The sequence below is a fragment of the Canis lupus genome, chromosome 16 (genome assembly GCF_003254725.2).
Source record: "Canis lupus dingo isolate Sandy chromosome 16, ASM325472v2, whole genome shotgun sequence".
NCBI lineage: Eukaryota > Metazoa > Chordata > Mammalia > Carnivora > Canidae > Canis > Canis lupus.
The window spans coordinates 39797191-39809558 of record NC_064258.1 but is presented as its reverse complement, the minus strand read 5'-3'; positions in this window follow the sequence as shown (position 1 = coordinate 39809558).

Below are 12368 nucleotides of genomic sequence, written 5' to 3'. Positions count from 1 at the left end.
TGCAGAATTGTGCAATGGGCATCAGAAACCCTGTTTTGTTTTTTTTTTCTAGCAAAAGACCCAGGAAAAGGGCCATTGTAGGTGAAGGCTGTGGGTATAATATCCATTTGTTTTCTCTTGTTTCTCTCATGGTCAGCCTGGAGGTAGCCTCCATAACAGAAATATAAAGTGATAGTGAGGGCATCTAGAACTGAGAGAAACTATTTTTCTGGCCAGAGAAATCAGGAATAAAGCATCCTATGATATGAAGAGTGTGTGTGTCAGGGGCTTACTGTTATTTTTTTCTTTATCTTTTCTATTGCTGTTTTGCCCTTAGGGTTGCCATAGTCACACTGAACTAATTGTATGTTGGCAGAATGAGCAGCTAAAATTCTGAGTGAAACCTCATCTTTCAGGCCAGAGGGCTGGGGAAAATGTCTATTGAGATCCAAGGAGGTAGGCACAATCATGGAGGTGGAGAGGGATATGCCCTAATTCTGGGTATAAGCCAGCATGTGTCTCAGATAGTCTCAGATTGTACATATAAGGGACAAACCCAAAGAAACACAGCAAAAGCACTGAGATATAACATAATAAAATTTCAGACTACCACCTTAGGGGTACACAAGCAGGAAAACCCAAAAACTGTTGGAAAGGCTTTTAAAACTGAAGTGACATATAACCATTGCCCCAGAAGGCGAGACAAAACTGTGGTCTGAACCTAACTGATTTGATTCCCTGCTAATAGAAATATCAGAATTCTGCAGAGGATTTTAGTAGAACTCAGAGTCTCACAACATAGTATTTAAAATGCATAGGATACAGTCCAAACTTACTCAACATAGAACCAGGAAAAAGTGACCAATTCTGAAGGGAAAAGACAATTAATATGTTTTAATCCTGAGATGGTCCAGATGTTGACTTATCAGGCTGTAGAATATATGTTCTAAAAGATAAAGGTAAAGCACAGGAATAAAAGATAGAAGTTTTCAGCAAATATATAGGAACTATGATAAGAATCAAATAGACAAACAATAACAACAAAAGCCAATCTCTGGAATAAAAATATTCACTGAATGGGATAAATACCAGAACAGAGATCAGAAAAGAAAGTGTTAATGGAAGATAAAACAGTAGATCCCATCCCATCATGGAAGATAACACAGTAGATCCCATCCCATTTGAAGAATGGAGAGAAAAATATGAAAAAATAAACTCAGCAATATAAAAATGTCTTCAATTAGTGTCTTTGGAATCACAGAGGACAGATGAGGTAAAATTACTGAGAAAAAATGGCTCTAAATCCCCAAATATGGTAAAAGACATACATTTATAATTTCAAGAAGCTCAGTGAATGCCAACAGGATAAACCTAAAGAAACCTCTAACCAAGCTCAGATACATCATACCCAAACTGCTAAAAACTGAAGAAAAAAATATTTTGAAAGCATCAGTAGAAAAATGGCACATTACTTATAGGGCAGCAATGACTTGAATGACTTTAAATTTGACATTAGAAATACTGGAAGCTAGGGGGCAATAAAAACAAGTTATACTTGATGAATTTAACACTCCCCCCCCCCCCCCCCCCGTAGTGAATAGAAGCATACAGAAAATAGAGAACCCAACAACACAATCAATCAACTTCACCTATTTGACATTTATACGATTCTCCATCCAACATCAATAGTAAATTTTACTTCATTAAAATAAAAGAAATTTTATATGTGAGAGTCAGTGTCAAGAAAATAAAATGTAAACCACAGACTGAGAGAAGATATTTGCAAATTACATATTTGGGAAAGTAAATGTATTCACAATGTATAAAGAACTCTGAAATCTCAGTAATAAGAAACCAAACAACCAAATTAAAAGACTCAAATAGATACTCCACCAGAGAAGGTATACAGATGGCAAACAAGTGCATGCAAAGATGTTTAATATTAGTCACTAGGGAAATGCAAATTAAAAGCATAATGAAATATAACTTCACACCTATTAGAATAGCAAAAACCATCCAAATGAAAAACAACCCCCCTGACAAGACCAAGTTTTGGCAGGGACGTGGGACAACTGGAACTGTTACATCACTGGTAAAATGCAGAATGGTACTGATTATAAAACAATTTCTGTGTAGCAGATCCTTATAAAGTTAAACACGTACTTACCATGTGACCTGACAATCCCTCTCAGGAATTTATTCAAGAAAAATTAAAACATCCATTCAGGAGGCGGGGCAGGATGGCGGAAGAGTAGGGTCCCCAAGTCTCCTGTCCTCACCAACTTACCTAGATAATTTTCAAATGCAAATTCGGCCTGAGATTTAAAGAGAGAACAGATTGGAAAAAAAGAAGATTGGAAAAAAAAAATTAAGAAATAAAAAAGCATCCAAGGGGGAGGGGCCCCGCGAGGAGCCGGGCTGAGGCCGGGGCGAGGGTCCCCAGGACAGGAGAGCCCCGTCCCGGAGACGCAGGAGCTGCACCGACCTTCCCGGGAGGAAAGGGGCTCGCGGGGAGTTGGAGCAGGACCCAGGAGGGCGGGGATGCCCTCGGGCTCCCGGGGACACTAACAGTCACCTGCGCCCCCGGGAGAGCGCCCCACACCCCGCGGCCGAGCTCCTAAAGGGCTGCAGCGCGCCCGGTGGGACCTGGAGCGGCTCGGAGGGGCTCGGGCGGGGGCTCCGCGGAGGGGGCTGCGGGCCCCAGAGCGCGACTCCAGCAGCGCAGGCCCCAGAGCCCAGGGCGCCGGGGACACAGCCCAGGATCCGGTGCTCCCTCCGGGGTAGGCGGAGGCCGGGAGGGCCCAGGACAGCGAGGACGCTCCCGCCGCCGGGTGGCCCCGAGCTGTGCAGGTCAGCGCCCCACCCCGGAGCATCCAGGCCTCTGCGGACTGGGAGCTGCGGGAGTTACTGGGGAGCTGACTCCAGGGCTGGGGAGCTGGCCGCCACCAGGGTGGTTGTTCCTCCTGGTGTCACCTTGTACCTGGGACTGAGCAGCGGCCTCACAGGATAAACAGCTCCCAATGAGCCGTGCACCTGGCGGGAGGCTGGGCAGCTCCCCCAGGTGCACAGAGAATCAGCACAGCAGGCCCCTCCCCCAGAAGGCCCCTGGAAGGACGGGAAAAGCAAGTCATTGACCAAGCAGCGCTGGAAAGATCCAGGGGAAGTCCAGGTATTTACAGTATATAGAATCAGAGGATACTCCCCCTTGTTTTTTGTTTTCTGTTTGTCCCCCCCCCCCCCCCCCCGCCTTTTTTTTTTTTTTTTTCCTCTCTTTTTCTCCTTTTTCCAGTACAACTTGTTTTTGGACACTCTGCACTGAGCAAAATGACTAGAAGGAAAACTCACCACAAAAGAAAGAATCAGAAAGTCCTCTCTCCCACAGAGTTACAAAATCTGGATTACAATTCAATGTCAGAAAGCCAATTCAGAAACATAATTATAAAGCTACTGGTGGGGCTAGAAAAAAAAGCATAAAGGATTCAAGAGACTTCATGACTGCAGAATTTAGATCTAATCGGGCCAAAATTAAAAATCAATGAAATGAGATGCAATCCAAACTGGAGGTCCTAACGATGAGGGTTAACAAGGTAGAGGAACAAGTGAGTGGAATAGAAGACAAGTTGATGGCAAGGAAGGAAACTGAGGAAAAAAGATAAAAACAATTAAAACATCATGAGGATAGGTTAAGGGAAATAAATGACAGCCTCAGAAGGAAAAATCTACATTTAATTGGGGTTCCAGAGGGCGCCGAAAGAGACAGAGGACCAGAAAGTGTATTTGAACAAATCATAGCTGAGAATTTCCCTAACTTGGGAAGGGAAACAGGCATTCAGATCCAGGAGATAGTGAGATTCCCCCCCTAAAATCAATAAAAACCTCTCAACACCTTGACATTTAATAATGAAACTTGCAAATTCCAAAATAAAGAGAAAATCCTTAAAGGACCAAGAGAAAAGAAGTCCCTATCTTTTATGGGGAGAAGTATTAGATTAACAGCAGACCTCTCCACAGAGACCTGGCAGGCCAGAAAGGGCTGGCAGGATATATTCAGGGTCCTAAATGAGAAGAACATGCAGCCAAGAATACTTTATCCAGCAAGGCTCTCATTCAAAATGGAAGGAGAGATAAAGAGCTTCCAAGATAGGCAGAAGCTGAAAGAATATGTGACCACCAAACCAGCTCTGCAAGAAATATTAAGGGGGAACCTTTAAAAGAAAGAAGTCCAAAGAAACAATCCACGAAAACAGGGACTGAATAGGTATCATGATGACAGTAAATTCATATCTTTAAATAGTAACTCTGAAAGTGAATGGGCTTAATGACCCCATCAAAAGGCGCAGGGTTTCAGACTGGATAAAAAAGCAAGACCCATCTATTTACTGTCTACAAGAGACTCATTTTAGACGTAAGGGCAGCCTGAAAATAAAAAGTTGCGGAATGATTTACCATTCAAATGGTCCTCAAAAGAAAGCAGGGGTAGCAATCCTCATATCAGATAAATTAAAGTTTATTCCAAAGACTGTAGTAATCAATGAAGAGGGACACTATATCATATCATACTTAAAGGATCTATCCAACAAGAGGACCTAACAATCATTAGTATTTATGCCCCTAATGTGGGAGTATATCAATCAAATAATAATCAAAGTTAAAAAATACTTAGATAATAATACACTAATACTGGGAGACACGGCGCTTTCTGTAAATGACAGATCTTCTAATCACAGCATATCCAAAAAAATAAGAGCTTTAAATGATACACTGGACCAAATGGATTTCACAGATATTTACAGAACTTTACATCCAAATGCAACTGAATACACATTCTTCTCAAGTGCACATGGGGCTTTCTCCAGAAGAGACCACAAACTGGGTCACACATCAGGTCTTAACCGATACCAAAATGTTGGGATCATCCCCTGCATGTTTTCAGACCATAATGCTTTGAAACTAGAACTAAATCACAAGAAGAAGTCTGGAAGGATTTCAAACACATGGAGGTTAAGGACCATCCTGCTACAAGATGAAAGGGTCAACCAGGAAATTAGAGATGAATTAAGAAGATTCATGGAAACTAATGAGAATGAAGATACAACCAACCATTCAAAATCTTTGGAATACAGCAGAAGCAGTCATGAGGGGGAAATACATCGCAGTACAAGCATCCATCCAAAAACTGGAAAGAACTCAAATACAAAAGCTAACATTGCACCTAAAGGAGCTGGAGAAAAAAACAGCAAATAGATCCTACACTCAGCAGAAGAAGAGAATTAATAAAGATTCGAGCAGAACTCAATGAAATAGAGACCAGAAGAACTGTGGAACAGATAAACAAAACCAGGAGTTGGTTCTTTAAAAGCATTAATAAGAGGGCAGCCCCGATGTCTCAGTGGTTTAGCACTGACTTCAGCCCAGGGCGTGATCCTGGACACCTGGGATCGAGTCCCACGTCGGGCTCCCTGCATGGAGCCTGCTTCTCCCTCTGCCTATGTCTCTGCGTCTCTCTCTCTCTCTCTCTCTCTGTGTGTGTGTGTGTCGCTAATAAATAAATAAAATCTTAAAAAAGTTAAAAAAGAATTAATAAGATAAACTATTAGCCAGCCTTATTAAAAAGAAGAGACAAAAGACTCAAATTAATAAAATCATGAATGAGAAAGGAGAGATCACCACCAATACCAAGGAAATACAAACGATCTTAAAAACTTATTATGAGCAGCTATACGTCAATAAATTAGGCAATCTAGAAGAAATGGACGCATTTCTGGAAAACCACAAACTACCAAAACTGGAACAGGAAGAAATAGAAAACCTGAACAGGCCAATAACCAGGGAGGAAATTGAAGCAGTCATCAAAAACCTCCCAAGGCACAAAAGTCCAGGGCCAGATGGCTTCCCAGGGAATTCTATCAAATGTTTAAAGAAGAAACAATACCTATTGTACTAAAGCTGTTCCAAAAGACAGAAAGGGATGGAATACTTCCAAACTCATTTTATGAGGCCAGCATCACCTTAATTCTAAAACCAGAAAAAGACCCCACCATAAAGGAGAATTATAGACCAATATCCCTGATGACACAGATGCAAAAATTCTCAACAAGATACTAGCCAATAAGATCCAACAATACATTAAGGAGATTATTCACCATGACCAAGTGGGATTCATTCCTGGGATGAAAGGCTGGTTCAACACTTGCAAAGCAATCAATATGATTGATCATATCAGCAAAAGCAAAAACAAGAACCATAAGATCCTCTCAATGGATGCAGAGAAAGCATTTGACAAAATACAGCATCCATTCCTGATCAAAACTCTTCAGAGTGTAGGGATAGAGGGAACATTCCTTAGCACCTTAAAAGCCATCTACGAAGAGCCCACAGCAAATATCACTCTCAATGGGGAAACACTGGGAGCCTTTCCCCTAAGATGAGGAACAAGACAGGGATGGATGTCCACTCTCACCACTGCTTTTCAACATAGTACTGGAAGTCCTAGCCTCAGCAATCAGGCAACAAAAAGAAATAAAAGGCATTCAAATTGGCAAAGAAGAAGTCAAACTCTCCCTCTTCGCAGATGACATGATACTGTACGTAGAAAACCCAAAAGACTCCACCCCAAGATTGCTAGAACTCATACAGCAATTTGGTACCGTGGCAGGATACAAAATCAATGTCCAGAAATCAGTGGCATTTCTATACACTAACAATGAGACTGAAGAAAGAGAAATTAAGGAGTCAATCCCATTTACAATTGCACCCAAAAGCATAAGATCCCTAGGAATAAACCTAACCAAAGAGGTAAAGTATCTATACCCTAAAAACTACAGACCACTTCTGAAAGAAATTGAGGAAGACACAAAGAGATGGAAAAATATTCCATGCTCATGGATTGGAAGAATTAATATTGTGAAAATGTCAATGTTATCCAGGGAAATTTATACATTTAATGCAATCCCTATCAAAATACCATGGACTTTCTTCAGAGAGTTGGAAAAAAAATCATCTTAAGATTTGTGTGGAATCAGAAAAGACCCTGAAATAGCCAGGGGAATTTTAAAAAAGAAAACCAGAGCTGGGGGCATCACAATGCCAGATTTCAGGCTGTACTACAAAGCTGTGGTCATCAAGACAGTGTGGTACTGGCACAAACCAGACACATAGATGAATGGAACAGAATAGAGAATCCAGAAGTGGACCCTCAACTTTATGGTCAACTAATATTTGACAAAGCAGGAAAGACTATCCACTGGAAAAAAGATAGTCTCTTCAATAAATGGTGCTGGGAAAATCGGACATCCACATGCAGAAGAATGAAACTAGACCACTCTCTTTCACCATACACAAAGATAAACTCAAAATGGATGAAAGATTTAAATGTGAGACAAGATTCCATCAAAATCCTAGAGAACACAGGCAACACCCTTTGTGAACTTGGCCACAGCAACTTCTTGCAAGATACATCCATGAAGCAAGAGAAACAAAAGCAAAAATGAATTATTGGGACTTCATCAAGATTAAAAGCTTCTGCACAGCCAAAGAAAGAGTCAACAAAAAGAAATGACAACCTATAGAATAGGAGAAGATATTTGCAAATGACATATCAGATAAAGGGCTAGCATCCAAGATCTATAAGGAACTTATTAAACTCAACAGCAAAGAAACAAACAATCCAATCCTGAAACGTGCAAAAGACATGAACAGAAATCTCACAGAGGAAGACATAGACATGGCCAACAAGCACATGAAGAAATGCTCCGCATCACTTGCCATCAGGGAAATACAAATCAAAACCACAATGAGATCCCACCTCACACCAGTGAGAATGGGGCAAATTAACAAGGCAGGAAACCACAAATGTTGGAGGGGATGCGGAGAAAAGGGAACCCTCTTGCACTGTTGGTGGGAATGTGAACTGGTGCAGCCACTCTGGAAAACTGTGTGGAGGTTCCTCAAAGAGTTAAAAATAGACCTGCCCTACGACCCAGCAATTGCCCTGCTGGGGATTTACCCCAAAGATGCAGATGCAGTGAAACGCCACGACACCTGCACCCCGATGTTTCTAGCAGCAATGTCCACAATAGCCAAACTGTGGAAGGAGCCTCGCTGTCCTTCGAAAGATGAATGGATAAAGAAGATGTGGTCTATGTATACAATGGAATATTCCTCAGCCATTAGAAACGACAAATACCCACCATTTGCTTCAACATGGATGGACCTGGAGAGTATTATGCTGAATGAAATAAGTCATTTGGAAAAGGACAAACATTATATGGTCTCATTCATTTGGGGAATATAAAAATTAGTGAAAGGAAATAAAGGGAAAGGAGAGAAAATGAGTGAAAATATCAGTGAGGGTGACAAAACATGAGAGACACCTAACTCTGGGAAATGAACAAGGGGTAGTAGAAGGGGAGGTGGGCGGGGCGTTGGGGTGACTGGGTGATGGGCACTGAGGAGAACACTTGGCAGGATGAGCACTGGATGTTACGCTATATTTTGGCAAATTGAACGCGAATAAAAAAAATTAAAAAGAAAAGACATAGCAAAAAAAAAGATAAAAAAATCTATTCAAACAATAATATGTATGTGAATATAGCAGCTTTCTTCATAATTGCCAAAAGTGGAAAAAATACTCCAAGTGTCCTCAATTGAGAATGGATAAATAAATGGCGGCACATCCATATAATGGAGCATTATTCAGTATGAAAAGGAACAAACCATTGATAAATTTCAACTGCATATGCTAAGGAAAAGGCATCAGATATAAAAGGTCATCTACACTACTTTATGATTCCATTTATATGTCATTCTGGATAAAGAAAACTATAGAAATGGAGAACATAGGGTTGTTGAGAGATGGGAATTGGGTAGATTGACTTTAAAGAGATAGCGAAGAGGGAATTTTTTTTGAGAGGGGATTTGTCTTATATTTGGGAGTGGTGGTCACACACTGCTATTCAGTGTCAAAACTCATAGGACTAGGTACTAAAATGATAAATTTTGTTCAATGTACATTAAAAAGTAAAGACATGATTTTTTTTAAGACCTAAAAATTTTTAAAAACAATGCTAACTGCCAAGAGATGGGCTAAGCTACTCTAGGTTATCACCACTGCCCACCAAGGCCTTCCACAGTGTACCAATTAGATTAGACTCCTGTGGAGCTTACCAAAACTCTACTTTTTTTGATTTGTAATGACCAATCTGGCTTTAGCATGTGAAACCCAAAGCATTCCACCCACAGACCTAATAAAGGCATGTGTCCCAAGTCCTGCCTCTCAATATGATTGTAAAGGCTGTATGGTAGAACAAAGGTATGATAGGCATAATACTTGTAGAAGAATAAAGCCAGAGAAACTTCCCTGAGAGATATGAAAGCATAATATAAAGCTATATGACTTCAGAGCAATGAGACCTTGGCCGTATTGATCAGTATAATAGAGTAGAGCTCTTCAAAATAGGCACATACATCTCTACATAAATAGAGAAATTTTATATATCATCAAGTGGACACTCAAATCACTAGGATAAAAAAAGCCATCCTGAAACAACGGGTGTTGCATGAAAAAAAGAAAAATAAATCAAATTCCTATTTCAATCCATATCAGATGCCACATAACATCATGCAACCCTTTAAAAAAAATGGTGTGGCAAGAGTTCAACATTGGTGTTTCTCTAACAACAGATGATCTTTTGTCCAGTTATAGTGATAGTTCATCTGGAGGTCCCAGATGGCCCAATATATTGGCTCTAACTTAAAATACTACTATTTGTGTTCTATGGAAATGAAAATATTCCTGGCAAGTAATGTTTTAATCTACTGAGTATCATTTATATCATATTAGGATCAAAGAATATGAGAGTTGGTTTTTATTGAGATAGGTGGAACAAAGACTTCAAATTATCTTATTCTTTCTTGGAAGTCAATGAGAAATCAGTATATTTTCATTTACAGTTCTATCCTTTCCAAAAGACTTTTAAAAAATCTGCTTATTAAGAGAACATAAGTTTTTGGTTTCTTCCTTTACAAGTGTAAAGTATACTGTATTGGTTTTTCTCATCCCTGACTGAGACATGTTCAGCCAAATATTTCTGAAAACAAACTATAAAGATTAGTTCTTAGTAAGTTTGGGAAGTCCTTTATTGATGTCATGGCCAGGAAAGGCTCAATAATATTTTTGTCTCTAGAAAAAATTTCTGTATTTGAAGAATTTATAGAATGAAAATATTATTTCTCACAACAACTTGACACTCAGATGATGCAATTTTTTCAAGTTCACATCCTCAGTGAGGGTCACATCTGAGATTTGAATCCAGATCTGCCTGGTTGCAAAGCCAGTATTGGTTTTCCCCCTTTATCATTCATACACAGAAGGAATGAAATAGCAACTATGTCATGCAATTTAGGTAAATAACCAGGTGAAAATGCAATAAGTTTTTTTTGGTTTTGCCTTAGAAAGAGATATGGAGTTCATGTATGAGTTCAGGTACAATTTCATATTATGTAACTATAAACTAATGTTTGTATCTGATTGGTGTATATATTCCATCTTAAACATGTGTATTCTTCCTTCCTATATGCATTTACCATTCCATTGCATAAAATGGATTTGAACAGATTTTTATAGCATAAAGTATTTGACCGGGATGCCCAGGTAGCCCAGCGGTTTAGCACCTCCCTTAGGCCCAGGCCGTGACCCTGGAGACTCCAGATAGAGTCCCACATCAGACTCCCTGCATGGAGCCTGCTTCTCCCTCTGCTTGTGTCTCTTCCTCTCTCTCTCTCTCTCTCTGTCTCTCTTGAATAAATAAGTAAAATCTTAAAAAAAAGAAGTAAGAAAATTAAAATTAAAATCATTTCCAGTTTATATTGGAGAGTCTTAGGTAAATTACTTTCTTGTGTTGGTCCTTATGCTATCCTGGACATCACTGAAGTGAGCTTTATTTCAGAAGAAAAGAAATTTGATTCACTTTGATGTCCCACTCTGAACAGAAAGCTTGGGCTTGGCAAATACTAAGGAGATTAAGATGTGAAAGATATTTTGGCTAATTTGAATATACTTTTGTTCATAATGGAAGGAATGGCCAGCCAGAGTCAAAATTTAGATCTTCAAGAATCTCTGAAAAAATGACATATTCATAGAAATATCATAAATTGATTCAAATATGCTATAGAAACTTTAGTTCGACCTCATTGATGACAAAGTTTTAGGAATCTATTTTATGTTCATTTTTGTGGCCAATTATCCTTGGTCTGAAAATATTTTTTTTACCATTTCTTAGGCTTTAAATTACAGAAATCACTTGAGGCAGATATTTTGGCAAATCATGTTTTGGGCATAAGTTAGAGAAATTTTTATTTTGCCTTTTCCATATGTTATTTGAAATAGGCTAACTATGATTTGGAAAATTCCTTCCAGATATTCCCACTGGATATACACCAAAGAAATTTTCTCAAAGCTAAGAATTATATTATATATTTCACATGTATTATTAAGTATTTAAAAATGTGTTTGTTACATTTTTGTAACTTGATTGAATGGGGTAGCCTATCTTGATTAATTTTTTCCTTATGCACATAGCTAGAGGACACACAGAAATAGGAAACTAATACAGGAATATTGGACTTTTTCTACTTTCCCACGTAATGAAACAGTGTTATTGAAACTTTTCAGAGCCATCTAATCCCTAAAAATACAATAGCCATTATAAGAATTTAGATAGATGATTGATAGAAAGATGATAGATAGATAGATAGATAGATAGATAGATAGATAGATAGTCCCTCTTTTTAGAGAGGTAACTCAGAGATGTAAAACTTCACCTATTTGGGCATCTACAGGAAGAACTAAGGATTTTAAGAAATTTAAACTGGCTTATTTGCTCTTGGAATTTGGATAGGTATAACTTTGCAACCTCCATGGAGAGGTTTATCAACAAATTAAACAATTGGTTTTGCATTTGTTATCTATTTGCTATTATAACAGGTCACCCCACACCTTGGTGGCTTAAGACAGGAATAATTTATTCTTCACATGGTTTCTGCTGGTTAGGATTTTAGGGAGGATTCGACTGGAAGTTCTCTCTCAACCAGGATCTTTTACGCAGTCACAGGCATGTGTTGGCTTGGACTACAGAAACCTGAAGTCTGACTGAGGGTGAAGTATACCCACTTTGAAGATAGATCCCTCATATGGTTGGCAATTGACACTAGTCATGGATTGGGGGCCCCTGTTCATCTTTCAGGACTGCTTGGTTGTCTTCACAGCAAGGAGGATACCTTCTCCAGAATGGTCTGAAAAAGAATGAACCAAGTAGAAGCCTGGTTCTAATGACCTAGTCTCGGGAGTCACACAAGTCACTTCTGCTGCATAAAATTAGTTGAAACAATTA